Raw genomic sequence first — 14,942 nt, 5'->3', positions numbered from 1 at the left:
TTCCTAACACAGGACACGGTGCATATTACAAATACCTTCTGCTGCACGCTTTGTTATAAAAACGGAGAACGGAAATAAAATACTGAGAGTGAAAACCTGACTTCCTCTGAGAATTAAATTGGTGCCGAATCAGCATCATTATTTTAAACAGAATCTTTGATTGCAGTTAATCGAACAGTAATATTAATATTCAACTAGTTCAAATCTTAAGTGTTAAAAATTTCATAATCATAAGTTGTGCATCAGATCTGCACATGATTAGTTTCTCTATGAGAATCAGAACATGCTGAAAGAGAGGAGAAGCGCAGCGACAGAGTTGGAGCTGATCTCTGATCCTCAAACCTCACCCTCTCCCTGACATCCACCTCCAGCTGTCACTTCACACCATCACTCACATCTGCTTCTATTCTCACTGTACAGGAGACAGAAAGCTGGGCTTGAACCCATTCTCACCTGTTTTGCTGGAGTGAGCTCAGGATGCTGCTGAGAGCTGAGAGATGCAGTAGTTCAGCTCCTCCGGACCCTGAAACCGTTTTTTAAATTTCCCTCTTCGTTCAGCCCTGTTCGGGAAGAAAAATCATGCACATGCGCAGTGCGCCTTCTCCTGGTTCAGCTGGAGAGCGAGTCGTGCGCATGCGCAGTGTCGTGTCCCTGCACTGTACCGTTGAGAGAAGCGCAGCTGCTGAAGCTCTGAGCACTTTTTTTTTCTCTCTCTCTGTGTTAATTAGGAAAATTTAACGCAGCTTAATCAGATTTTTTTTTAATCCGCACCACTCGGGTTACTTATTGCTCGACCCTGTTTGTTTGTTTGTTTGTTTGTTTGTTTGTTTGTTTGTTTGTTTGTTTGTAAAGCCGCGTGCTGAGTGAGTCGTGTCTGGTGCGCGCGCGCCTGTAAAATCACTTTAAAAAAAAAAAACCCCAGTTTGTGTTTTAGCTCTGTTCATCATCTGTAGAAGTTCTGCAGCTCATCCTTCTGGTGTAGATCCAGTCGTACAGCTAATCCATGGCAACATTAAATAATAATAATAATAATAATAATAATAAAGCACACTGACTCCTGTGAGAGTTTGTGTGCTCTGAAGGCTGTGTGTGTGGTGTCGGTGGTGCTGTGAGCCCGGGTGTGCTCAGTGTGAGGCTTTAACAGCTGTAAATGCGCACACTGGGCGCCTCTGGAATGCGCGCGCACTGCAGCGGGAAAACGGGCGCAGAGTGGCGGGCGCAGTCAGAAGAGCACGAGCCCGTTTCACTGACCACACACACACACACACACACACACACACACTTGTGTCTCAACAAGAAAACTCTAAAGAGCCCCAGCAATTCTGAAAAAAGATAACCATTGTTTATTATTTATGAGTTTATTTGGTACTGTAAATAGATATGTGTATGTGTGTATATCTGCATAACATAAGTATCTGTAGATATGATTTGATTTGGTCGATATTACACCATGTTGGTATGTTTTCTTTTTTTGTTTGTTGCTTTTGTTTTCTTTTGTGTGTGTGTGTGTGTGTGTGTGTGTGTGTGTATGTGTGTATATATACACACACACACACACATATATATATATATATATATATATATATATATATATATATAGTTTATTATGACGGAAAGTGATGTTTGATTAGCGGTGGTATAGAGGGTTAGGATTGGATAAGTTATTTACTTCTTCCTAATCCTTCCCGAACATTATTATGTTACTGCCTTGTGGCTGCGCTATTCTGTTTATGACGATGTTTTGATGATTGCATTTTTTAAATTTTTGTTTTTTATCTCTTCTTTACTGTTCGGGATAAAGCAGTCAGTCAATAATGGCGCGTGCGTGCATGGGTTTTATTCCCTTTATTCCCCTTGTTCTAGTGATTAATGCTGTGAACACATCTACTCTTGTGCATTTAAGCGCAATCTGAATGCTGAACATGTACAGTTTTATTTATTAAAAAAAAAAAAAAACAGTCCAACTTGCAGTCTGTGTCTAAAACCTAGTTTCCAGTGCAGATGTTGCAGATTATGATGTTTGGAAGATGGTGCTTTGCTTGTTAAACCCTGTTTTTGTGAAACAGAACTTTTGTCTGCCTGTACTGAAGGAGAGCCTAAAGCCCATGCTGCCCGGGCCGCTGGTCCTCAGGGAAGCTGCGCGTTAATTGACTTTGAGCCCTTTGGGAGTTTACAGATGGCGGATCCGCTACGTCACAACGATCAATGCAGAGTAACGGACAGAAAGGAAACCCGTCCCGAGCCTCCTCCTGGTCCTAAGTGCCGTCATGTCTCTGTCCTCTGCTGAATAATAAAAGGTGCGGACAATAAGTTCAGTGATGAGTTCCTGTATGGCCTTACTGAGTGCTGTTGTTTTCTAGAGAACTGCTTGACTGATGTTGTTTTTAACCTTTTGGTGCATCGAAACTAAACTCGTTATGAAGGATCTTAGTGATCCTTAGAAGACTGTTATTGAGTTTACAGTGTCACCAACATAAATAAATGACTAAAGAATCATGAGGTTCTTAAGGGAACCAAATTATTTAACGCTCCCTTCATTATGTGGAACTGCGGCCACTGATAAATGTGTTTCTGACTGCTTGGCAGGACTTCGGTATCTTTATAAAGGGACGTCTTTAGCGTTCAGAATGAATTACATGAAGTGAAACAAAAATGCATGAAAAGAGTCACCTGAACCAAAAACTGGATGGGGCAATGAGAAGAAGCATCTTTATAATCGATGTGTGATAGAGATGGAGCATGGTTCCTTTAGTCCTCCAGTCTTCACGCCATATGGAGGAGAGGAGCCAAGCACTTTGTTGCGGAGTTGGCATCCAAAGTGAGAAGAAACAGGTTGAATACGGTGAAATAATGCACTGGTTGAGAGTCAAATTGTCATTCAATTTATTAAGATCTGCAGTGTTATGTCAAAGAAGCACCAAGACGATTAAACTAGAGAAGAACTTTGATTTTAGTAATGGACAAATAGTAAATACAATTGGAAAAATGGACTAGTTAATTGTCTTTTATAATGTATATGTTGAACCCATGTCCTGGGTCAGGTATTAAGTAAAAATTTTAAAATGTACATAGTTTTGTTTAAATCTTGATTTAGAATTCTTTTATTTTGTATAGTTTTTTTTAAATGGGCTTTTGAAATAAAGGTTTATGTAATTGTATGGAATGTGGAAATTTTTAATTAAAATGAACTAGAACACTATGGGCGGCACAGTGGTGTAGTGGTTAGCACTGTCGCCTCACAGCAAGAAGGTTCTGGGTTTGAGCCCAGTGACCAGTGAGGGCCTTTCTGTGTGGAGTTTGCATGTTCTCCCCATGTCCGCGTGGGTTTCCTCCGGGTGCTCCGGTTTCCCCCACAGTCCAAAGACATGCAGGTTAGGTTAACTGGTGACTCTGAATTGACCGTAGGTGTGAATGTGAGTGTGAATGGTTGTCTGTGTCTATGTGTCAGCCCTGTGATGACCTGGCGACTTGTCCAGGGTGAACCCCGCCTTTCACCCGTAGTCAGCTGGGATAGGCTCCAGCTTGCCTGTGACCCTGTAGAACAGGATAAGTGGCTACAGATAATGGATGGATGGATAGAACACTATGATGTCACCCTTTTGGACATAACTGTAATAACAATCAATTAATACTAGCTTATAATATCATTAATAATAGTGCAATAAAGAAACATTCAGTGAGCAGCAGTTCTGCTTTGTTAATGAGAGAGGTCAGTGGAGAATGGCTAGACTGGTTCGAGCTGACAGAAAGGCTACAGTGTGTACGATTGCAGTGAGCAGAAAAACATCTCAGAATGCACAGCATGTCGAGCCTGTAGGTGGATGGGCTCCAATAGCAGAAGACCAAGTTGGGTTCTACTTCTTTCAGCCAAGAGAAGAAAGCTGAGAGCACAGTGGGCATAAACTCGCCAAAACTGGAAAAACGTAGCCTGGTCTGACAAATCTTGATTTCTGCTGAGGCTCACTGGTAGTTGGGTCAGAATTGGGCCTCAACAGTATGAATCCATGAACCCAACCTGCCTTGTGTCAACAGTCCAGGCTGGTGGAGGTGATGTACCATGAGGGAAGTCATAGCCTAATGGTTAGAAAAGCAGCTTCAGGACCAAAAGGTTTCCAGTTTGATTCTTTGGACTAGCAGGAATGGCTGAAGTGCCCTTGAGCAAGGCACCTAACCATCAATTGCTCCCCAGACTGCTCTGGGTATGCTGTGTGTCACTCTGGATAAGGGCATGTATTGTAATATGCAACCCCGATTCCAAAAAAGTTGGGACAAAGTACAAATTGTAAATAAAAACGGAATGCAATAATTTACAAATCTCAAAAACTGATATTGTATTCACAATAGAACATAGACAACATATCAAATGTCGAAAGTGAGACATTTTGAAATTTCATGCCAAATATTGGCTCATTTGAAATTTCATGACAGCAACACATCTCAAAAAAGTTGGGACAGGGGCAATAAGAGGCTGGAAAAGTTAAAGGTACAAAAAAGGAACAGCTGGAGGACCAAATTGCAACTCATTAGGTCAATTGGCAATAGGTCATTAACATGACTGGGTATAAAAAGAGCATCTTGGAGTGGCAGCGGCTCTCAGAAGTAAAGATGGGACGAGGATCAATCCCCCTAATTCTGTGCCGACAGGTAGTGGAGCAATATCAGAAAGGAGTTCGACAGTGTAAAATTGCAAAAAGTTTGAACATATCATCTACAGTGCATAATATCATCAAAAGATTCAGAGAATCTGGAAGAATCTCTGTGCATAAGGGTCAAGGCCGGAAAACCATACTGGGTGCCCGTGATCTTTGGGCCCTTAGACGGCACTGCATCACATACAGGCATGCTTCTGTATTGGAAATCACAAAATGGGCTCAGGAATATTTCCAGAGAACATTATCTGTGAACATAATTCACCGTGCCTTCCGCTGTTGCCAGCTAAAACTCTATAGTTCAAAGAAGAAGCCGTATCTAAACATGATCCAGAAGCGCAGACGTCTTCTCTGGGCCAAGGCTCATTTAAAATGGACTGTGGCAAAGTGGAAAACTGTTCTGTGGTCAGACGAATCAAAATGTGAAGTTCTTTATGGAAATCAGGGACGCCGTGTCATTCGGACTAAAGAGGAGAAGGACGACCTGAGTTGTTATCAGCGCTCAGTTCAGAAGCCTGCATCTCTGATGGTATGGGGTTGCATTAGTGCGTGTGGCATGGGCAGCTTACACATCTGGAAAGACACCATCAATGCTGAAAGGTATATCCAGGTTCTAGAGCAACATATGCTCCCATCCAGACGACGTCTCTTTCAGGGAAGACCTTGCATTTTCCAACATGACAACGCCAAACCCGGCACGGTGGTGTAGTGGTTAGCGCTGTCGCCTCACAGCAAGAAGGTCCGGGTTCGAGCCCCGTGGCCGGCGAGGGCCTTTCTGTGTGGAGTTTGCATGTTCTCCCCGTGTCCGCATGGGTTTCCTCCGGGTGCTCAGGTTTCCCCCACAGTCCAAAGACATGCAGGTTAGGTTAACTGGTGACTCTAAATTGACCGTAGGTGTGAATGTGAGTGTGAATGGTTGTCTGTGTCTATGTGTCAGCCCTGTGATGACCTGGCGACTTGTCCAGGGTGTACCCCGCCTTTCGCCCGTAGTCAGCTGGGATAGGCTCCAGCTTGCCTGCGACCCTGTAGAAGGATAAAGCGGCTAGAGATGATGAGATGAGACAATGCCAAACCACATACTGCATCAATTACAGCATCATGGCTGTGTAGAAGAAGGGTCCGGGTACTGAACTGGCCAGCCTGCAGTCCAGATCTTTCACCCATAGAAAACATTTGGCGCATCATAAAACGGAAGATACGACAAAAAAGACCTAAGACAGTTGAGCAACTAGAATCCTACATTAGACAAGAATGGGTTAACATTCCTATCCCTAAACTTGAGCAACTTGTCTCCTCAGTCCCCAGACGTTTACAGACTGTTGTAAAGAGAAAAGGGGATGTCTCACAGTGGTAAACATGGCCTTGTCCCAACTTTTTTGAGATGTGTTGTTGTCATGAAATTTAAAATCACCTAATTTTTCTCTTTAAATGATACATTTTCTCAGTTTAAACATTTGATATGTCATCTATGTTCTATTCTGAATAAATTTGTACTTTGTCCCAACTTTTTTGGAATCGGGGATGTAATGTAATGTAATGGTGTGGGGAATGTTTTTTTCTTGGTGCACTTTGTGCCCGTTATACCAATCATCCATTGCCGGAATGCCACACCCTGCTTGAGTATTGTTGCACACCAAGTGCATCCCTTCATGGCCACAATTTACCATCTTCTAATGGCTACTTCCAGCATGATAAATCAAAAGTCATCACAAAATGGTTTCATGAGCATGACGAGGAGTTCAGTGGCCTTCCCAGTCACCAGATCCAAATCCAGTAGAACACCTTTAGGATGTGGTAAACAGGAGATTTGCAGCATGAAAATCCATCTGAAATGCAATCATGTCAACATGGACCAGAACCTCAAAGGAATGTTTTCAACATCTTGAATCCATGTCTCAAAAAATGAAGGCTGTTTTGAGAGCAAAGCGAGGCCCTAGCCATATTAGGATAGTGTTCCACAGGGATGAAAGTGTACGTCTCCATGATCACAATGTGGCATACAGCGACATAATACTCACTAGATTCTAAATAATTTTGACAAAAAAATGAAACGCAATATGCACACAGGACCATAAAAATAAAATGTGGCAGTTCAGTGGTGTAATTGTGTCGAGTGTCTGTGTAAATGACATGAGACTGTAAGCATGAGATATGAGATGTCCCTGCAGATAGAACCTACCGCATATGTGGTGTTGAAATGTTACCAGCAGAGCAAAATAGATTGTAATATATTATCTAAGGCAGGATGTGATGAATATAGCCATGGCTAGTTCTGTGAATATTACCAAAGCACGTATATTCTCAGATCGTGTGTCCCAGTTGTGTATGTTGTTGCAGCTGTTTATTAGATCTAAGAATTTTTTATGACATGGTGACTGGATGTGTGTCACATTTCCTCTCTGCTTTAGTTCCGCTGCTGTGTCACTAGCGTCACTCTTTCAGACCCCTTTAGAGACATCACAGCCAGGGTTCAATCATAGGGTCGTCCCCTTGACCCTGCTGAAGACCTTTAGTCACGTCCAAAGGTCACGTTAAACCCTCATGCCATCCGAGAGTGGAACTTGTCAGTACTGTCATCGTTTTTATCATTGTCCATTATATCGTCCATCACCCCCCTGTGATGCATATTTGGCGCATGTCAGAGCCAGTTGTCTTTGATTTCTTTTGAAGATGCAACCACGGACATGTTCAAGAAACATCTGGAGAGAATCTGCTTTAATCAGCTTTTTAATCTGCTTTCCCACAGCAACATGTCGTGTAAGAATATGCAAATATTCAGCATCAGTGACACAAGCCCACTGTTTACCTGCATTTGCAGCACAGAGTAGTGCTATGGGAATGACTGTGAAGCCTTCTCATGAGAAAAAACTACTGATAAAAGAAGACACAAACAGCAAAGATTTGAGACAAGAAGGAGATCAGAAAATGAGAGACAGAGAGGGAGATGTGGTTGGATTTTCGGTGGGAACGCAGCAAAGCCTGTGTCATAATACGCCCTTATTCTCTGTTTGGAATCTCTAATGAGAGAATCAGATGCTGTGACTCATGTGTAATGGGATTTGCCGAGTCTCGTGCGGTACCGGGGCCCAGCGGGCGGCTCAAAGCCTGTTAAGGTTGGACAAGCATTACAGGCCCGGAGGGGTGTGTGAGTGTAAAGGGAGGGTGGCAGTGTAAGAGGTGTGAAGTACCCCTGACAACACAGTTTGGCACTGGGACAGCTGTGAATATGGAAAGCAAGAGATGAGCAGATTGGAAAAAAACAGAGGTGGACAAAGTACCCAACTTCATTACTTAAGTCAAAGTAAAGATCCCGCTGGTCAAATGTGACTTCGATACAAGTGAAAGTTGTCCAGTCACATTTTTACTTAAAGTACTGAAGTACTTGCTTTTAAAAATACTTAAGTATTAAAAGTACATTTTCTGTCAGTGCATTGTTGTATTATTGCCATAAAATTCACAAAATGAACGCATGCTGTGCCGTCATGGTGGTTTAACGTTAAGCTAGCTAGTCAGTGACGCTCCACCCGACATGCTAGCAAACTCTTTTCAAACTCGAAATCATATTGGGTAGCTAATGTTACTAGAAAAGAAATATTTCTACATTCTGTTTATTTAGCAAGATTATGCTAAAACATTTCTGAAAGGACTTCAGATAAGTAAGCAAGCATTATTCATGTTAGCATAACCATACATGTCAACCTTTGGTCAATCAAACCTGTATAACCAACCTCCAAAATCCGTATTTCCCTTATAAAATCCTTATAAGATGCAAATTAAAATAATTTACCTAAAATTTGAATGATAATTAACAATGATATATCCCAGTTACTTTTTATTCAATATTAATAACAATAAACCTTCAGAATGAATACAAAGCTCCAATGTTTGACAAAAACACAAAGTGTCACTCTAATGTTCTGAATTGTACTCCATGACAGCTTTTTTAGCGCTCTGCACCAATACCTCACGAGGCTGCATGTCACAGCAAGTGTCTGTGTTGATCTTGCCGGAGTGCCCATTCAGAATCTTTTCAGTCGCTAGTGAAAGTCGCTCAGGTGGAAATACGCTTTTCAAACAAAATGTTACTTCCCGGTTGGCGGGATTCTCGCAATGCGGTGTGCACATGATCAAAAGTGGAACGAAGTCTCGCTACCACAAGATAACGCGCGATTTCATAAGACTCTTTACTGGCTGTCAGTGCTTTCTGTGGTGTACAGTACGTTTGTAAATGTTAAGCGCTCTTTTATCATCGTGGGAATTGATTATAGCTCTAAATAAATATTGAAGTTTTTTTAAAGAATCCGTATAACTTTATTTGTACGCCCGTATACTACGTTTATTGAATCAAATCCGTATAAAATACGGACATTCCGTTTAGGTTGACATGTATGCATAACTCCATGTTTACATGCTAACTAACAGTGTCCAAGTTAACTAGCTATGTGTAAACATTAGCCGTGGACAAGGCTACGGCAATTTGGTGGGCAAATCCATAGAACGTCATTTGACTAACCAGACTGCATAGCTATCGCAATGTTATCGCTCGATCTAAAAGCACAGACAACTTCGTTGCAAGCTTTCTCTTGGAATAAAACATTTACATCCCTCAATATGCTTCCGCAGGTTGGACGGCGAGTTTTTGTAGGCCGTGATGTGGTTTGTTTTTGGCAAACATTTAAAATGAAATGAATCTTTAATCATTTCAGAAAACTGAAATATGGGTTTTCAGTCTGGCCATGAGTGCGTGCATTCTCCAGAAGAACCACCTCCTTTCATTCTGCCATCAACTGATCGTGTTCAAATAATGCTGCTGAGAAATCACTGGACTTGATTTTATACAGTCTATGGATGAGACGTGACCCTAGTAATTACTGAAAGACTGTCTCAGTGTCACCTGGGGGGGAAAAACAATCACGTTTTAGAAAAGAAAAGAAAAAACATCCACTTTCAAAGCTGCTTCATGGTAACGAGGATCTTGACAGAAATCTAGTGGAGTAAAAAGTATGATATTTGTCTTTCAAATGTGGTGAAGTTAAAGTCATAAGTTTCCAAAAAAAAAAACTCAAAAAGTGTACTTAAGTACCGTACTCAAGTAAATGTACTTCGTTACTGTCCACCTCTGGAAAAAGGCCTTCTTTGCCATTCCAGTCATCAGTGCTTACTGTATGGTGTCCTCATCATATCACTTAATGCCACACCTAGTCATAAAGTACGAGACCAGTAAATGAATGTTCTTACAAAATGACTCGCAGTGTAATAATCAGAAGAACAAGTGCAAGATCATCTGATGTTCAGCACTGTGTGGGAACTGATCTTCTGAACGACCTGAAGATTCCAGTCTTGTCGATCAGGAACTTATCTATAAGTTTGATTTGAGTAAAAAGTCTACAGTGTCCTTCGCTGCTATGTAAAAACAGTCCCGCAAACCAGACTTATAGAATTCACTTGAGACTCTGGTACTCTCAACCAATTTCATCAACAAATACGGTCAAGAACTGCTTCCTTTCACCGAAAGAAATGATTTACTGATAGGGCAGGAGACCAACCAGAGACCTTTAAACCTGATCACAGGAGATAAACCTTACGTCTTACAGCTACTGAAATGTGCATGTACACCGAAGTACAGAGACCCAGTCAGACTGTGGCCTTCAGTATCCTGAAATATAAAAAGCACGCCCGTGGCCTGTGAGTGGAGCTCCTGAGGCTGAGACTAACTTCTGAATAACTCAAAGCAAAATTTAAATGGAGTAGCTTTCAGAAGTCAATTATCAAATTGAATACAGTAAACTGGCCTTGTAGTACTGAGAGAGTAGTCGTGTTGAGGAACGGCATTCGTCGTGGTGACAGTCGTGTTAATCATTCCTCTCAAATCTCCTGAATAGGTGAGTGATTGGGTGTCATTGCATTTTGCTAATCAAAGATCAGTAAGTAATCGGACCTGCATTGTAGCGCAGTGGTCATCGAGAAGAGGCTGCTCTGAGGGAGTGGAGGACTAGTGAACGAGTTTGGATGGATTGTGTTTCTGTATCTTTGTTGCACCCAGTAGATTAGGAGACACCCAGCTAAACACTGAACAAGATCTGCTTGCCTGCAACCCCCAATCCGACCGGGCCATGAATGATTTAGCAAGCCGGCTCTGTAGCTCGAGCAACTGAGTGCTGAGACAGGTGTTCACATGTTCACACCAGCTCTGGAAGCCTTGATGATGCTAACATGAGGAACAGAAGACTGACGTAGCAGGGATATTGCAAGTTCTACCGAACACTTGAAATTGTACAAAAATGTACCGGAACAGCTGAGACCGGACAAGGTGAAGTGCTCCGAAATACTGAACCTGGGGATACTGGACTTCGGTGGTTCTTCAGGATACTGGAACACATATTTGCAAGTTTCTGTGGATCATAAGAAGCAGGAAAATTATGCTGTTTTAATATTTTAATATTCTATGGATCACAGTGCGATCACAGGCTGTTTTTGAAATTCTAAGGTTCTACAGAACATTGATGGGTGAATTCTGATGTTCTGACATCCTGAACTGGAATGGAGGTTTGCCGTTCTTCTGTGGCCCTCACTAGCATGTACACTACACACAGGTTAGCCTGTATCTAAATGTGGCATCTTCAGGGGAGCTTTAGGGAAACTTAGGAACAAGTATCCACTGGTCTGTACAGCAGCGGAGATGCAGGTATAACTGCAAGGATTGTGTGTGTCTATTTATCCATATAGCACTTTATTTTTTTACCAAAAAGTGGAGATTTTGTATTTTTGTTGCAGTGTGTATACTAAAGTTAAATACATTTGAGAGTAATACTTGGCCTTACTTGCACAGCTACACACACCAGAAACTTCGCTAATCAAACAAAACTTCAGATGCTATTTGAACTTTGCACAATTTGCATAATCCTTGTCTTTCACATTAATTACACGTCTCTCTCTCTTTTCTAATATTGTCTGCTTTTACAGCATGAGAGCACCTTTTCACTTCACAGCTTTCTCACTTAAACATGTCACATACTGTATTTTGATCACGAGTCCATATGATGCATCCCTAAAGGTTTAATGCCCACTTTCTTCTATAAGAACGTAACAGGATCCCATGGGTCACTTCAGGAGATCCTCTCGTGGATAGTGTTTCTTCCTCTTTGGCCTAGCCTACTTTAGAAGATGAGTATTCCTCTCTCTTTCTCTCTCTCTCTGTCGTCCCTCTCTGACTCTTTCTTTCCCTTAGATAAGGTCATCTCCACTCAGCTGTGACGGACACACGACACTAGGCCAAAGAACCATCTCTTAATTAAGACACTTCACCACTCAAGAAATGTCCCATGCTACCTGATCTGACGCTGCAGTGATTGAGTTGATGAACCTTTGTGTTCTGGTGGTTAATTTTCTGAAAACGTTGAACGTCCAGGAAAGCTTTACAGCAGCTGCATTGAATACAAGCATTGCAAGTTCTCCTGAAAGACCATTCAGCGTCTCAAGATGCCTGTAAGTAAAGTGCCATCGGCTTGGTCTCATTTTGGGTCTCCTCTGGACTCGGACCCGGCTTTTCCTCGACTGATGTCCATGCGCTCGATCACACTCGATGTGTCACATGCTTAAGTGTTAGCATCCCGTCTGTCCCTTGTTCCATTGTTCTCCTGTTCAGCACCAAGTTCAGCTTGTTCCCATGTAACAGTGATGGCGAATTGGAGAGAAAGTGGGGTTTGGGAAGTGTGGGGGTGTGGGAGTTCCACCCTCTTCACAATAACCGCAAGACTGAGATTAGTTCTGACATCTCGAATGGGGGACCTTCAATGATATTGTTCACCTGCCTCTTTGGCTTAGACCGCGGGGTGAGTGGGGGGTGTAGGGGTGTGTTGGGTTGGTTCTGAGGGCATGATATGGATGGAGTGACAGAGATGATGTGTTTGTGTGTGAGAGTGTGGAACGGCTGAAGTTATTGGCTGATGGATTGGAGGAAATCACACTTAGCAATTATAGGCTTGGTGTAGTGTTGTTACAGGTCGCAACCAAGTCAAACTCAATCTCACACACACACACACACACACACACACTGTTCCTGAACTTTGGGGTTCTGTGGTCCATATTACTGTGCTGCTCATAACAAGTCCCCATTGTTCGGCCACAGGGCGCTCTAATTGGACACGGACCGTTACAGCACTATTTATTCTCAAGAAGGCCTCATTTCAGAGGCTCTGATCAGACAAACACAGGGACCCCTCCCTGCTTTACTCCCTCCCTCCCTCACACCCTTGCCCTCTCCTCTTTCTCCGTCCCTCCATCCTCCTCCCGCAGCCCAAATAGGCCAAATCTCCTCCTTTGTCCGCAGACTGGCCAGTGTGAAATTCACTCTGACGTTAAATGTTTTCTAATGAATAAATTTTGAAAGGATATGCAGAGGGAATATATGTAATGGAATGTAGACTGCATTTTAAAAGCTTTTTCATTGTCCATCCATTTTTCCCCCTTTTTTTTTCCAGGGGAATTTACAGGACAAAAAACTGGCCTCTTTGAGACGAGAGCTAATGAGGATTCGGTGTGTGAATTTGGAGTAGGAGCAGGATTTCAGTAGGGCTTTGATTCATCAGATTAGATTTAATGTTTCTCTTTTTTTTCTTATTATAATTTGAAAGTCAAATAACTTGTGGTTCTCAGCATTGAGGGGGAAAAGAAGACATGAAAATGAACAGAAGAAAGGACCCTGAGATATAAAAGAGTGTAAAGAAAACATTTCATCCAATATATTGTAAAGATTTCTCTTCCTATATGCTGCTATATTTAAAGTGGATATCAAAAATATATATATTAATTTTAATGAATACATATCCCAGAGAAAGAAATATTACACTGAGGTACATGTGGAAAAAGTTCAGTTTTCATGTCTAAAATTGTTGGCAAACAAAATCGAACATATCCATATACTAGTGGATCTCAAAAAATTAGAATATCATGAAAAAGTTCCTTTTTTTCATAATTTAATTCAAAAAGGTAAACTTTCATATATTCTATATTCATTACATGTAAAGTGAAATATTTAAAGCCTTTTTTGTTTTAATTTTGATGATTATGACTTATAGCTCATGAAAATCAGAAATCCAGTATCTCAAATTATTAGAATATTCCCTAAGATCAATCAAAAAAGGATTTACAATACAGAAATGTCCAACTTCTGAAAAGTATATTCATTTATACACTCAGTACTTGGTTGGGGCTCCTTTACCATGAATTACTGTATCAATGCGGTGTGGCATGGAGGTGATCAGTCTGTGGCACTGCTGAGGTGTTATTGAAGCCCAGGTTGCTTTGATAGTGGCCTTCAGCGTATCTGTATTTTTGGGTCGGGTGTTTCTCATCTTCCTCTTGACAATACCCCATAGATTCTCTCTGGGGTTCAGGTCAGGCAAGTGGGCTGGCCAATCAAACATAGTAATATCATGGTCAGCAAACCATTTGGTAGTAGTTTTGGCACTGTGGGTAGGTGCTAAGTCCTTCTGGAAAAGGAAATCAGCATCTCCAAAAAGCTCATCAGCAGCTGGAAGCATGAAGTGCTCTAAAATCTCCTGGTAGATGGCTGTGTTGACTTTGGACTTGATAAAATACAGTGGACCAACACCAGCAGATGACATGGCACCCCAAATCATCACAGACTGTGGAAACTTCACACTGGGCTTCAAACACCTTGGATTCTGTGCCTCTCCACTCTTTCTCCAGACTCTAGAACCGTGATTTCCAAATTAAATGCAAAATGCACTTTCATCTGAAAAGAGGACTTTGGACCACTGAGCAACAGTCCATTTCTTTCTCTCCTTAGCCCAGATAAGACACTTCTGACATTGTCTCTGGCTCAGGAGTAGCTTGATATTAGGAATGTGAAAGTTGTATCCCCTTTCTTGAAGATGTCTGTTCGTGATGGGTCTTGATACACTGACACCAGCCTCAGTCCACTCCTTGTGAAGCTCTCCCAAGTTCTTGAATCAACTTTTCTTGACAATCCTCTCAAGACTGCGGCCATCCCTGTTGCTTGTGCACCTTTTCCAGCCATCCTTTTCAGCAATCACCTTTTGTGGCTTACCCTCCTTGTGGAGGGCATCAGTGATCATCTTCTGGACAACAGTCAAGTCAGCAGTCTTCCCCATGATTGTGGTTGTGTGTACTGAACTAGCTCAAGAGATACACTGTGTTCATACTGTTTTACTCAAACTCGAAATGAAATATTCTAATATTTTGAGATGTTTTTGTACTGTATGCCATACTGATTAAAATTAAAATAGAAAAATGCTTGAAACATTTTAG

This window comes from Neoarius graeffei, chromosome 24, assembly GCF_027579695.1.
Source record: "Neoarius graeffei isolate fNeoGra1 chromosome 24, fNeoGra1.pri, whole genome shotgun sequence".
Lineage (NCBI taxonomy): Eukaryota > Metazoa > Chordata > Actinopteri > Siluriformes > Ariidae > Neoarius > Neoarius graeffei.
This window is presented reverse-complemented; position numbering follows the sequence as displayed.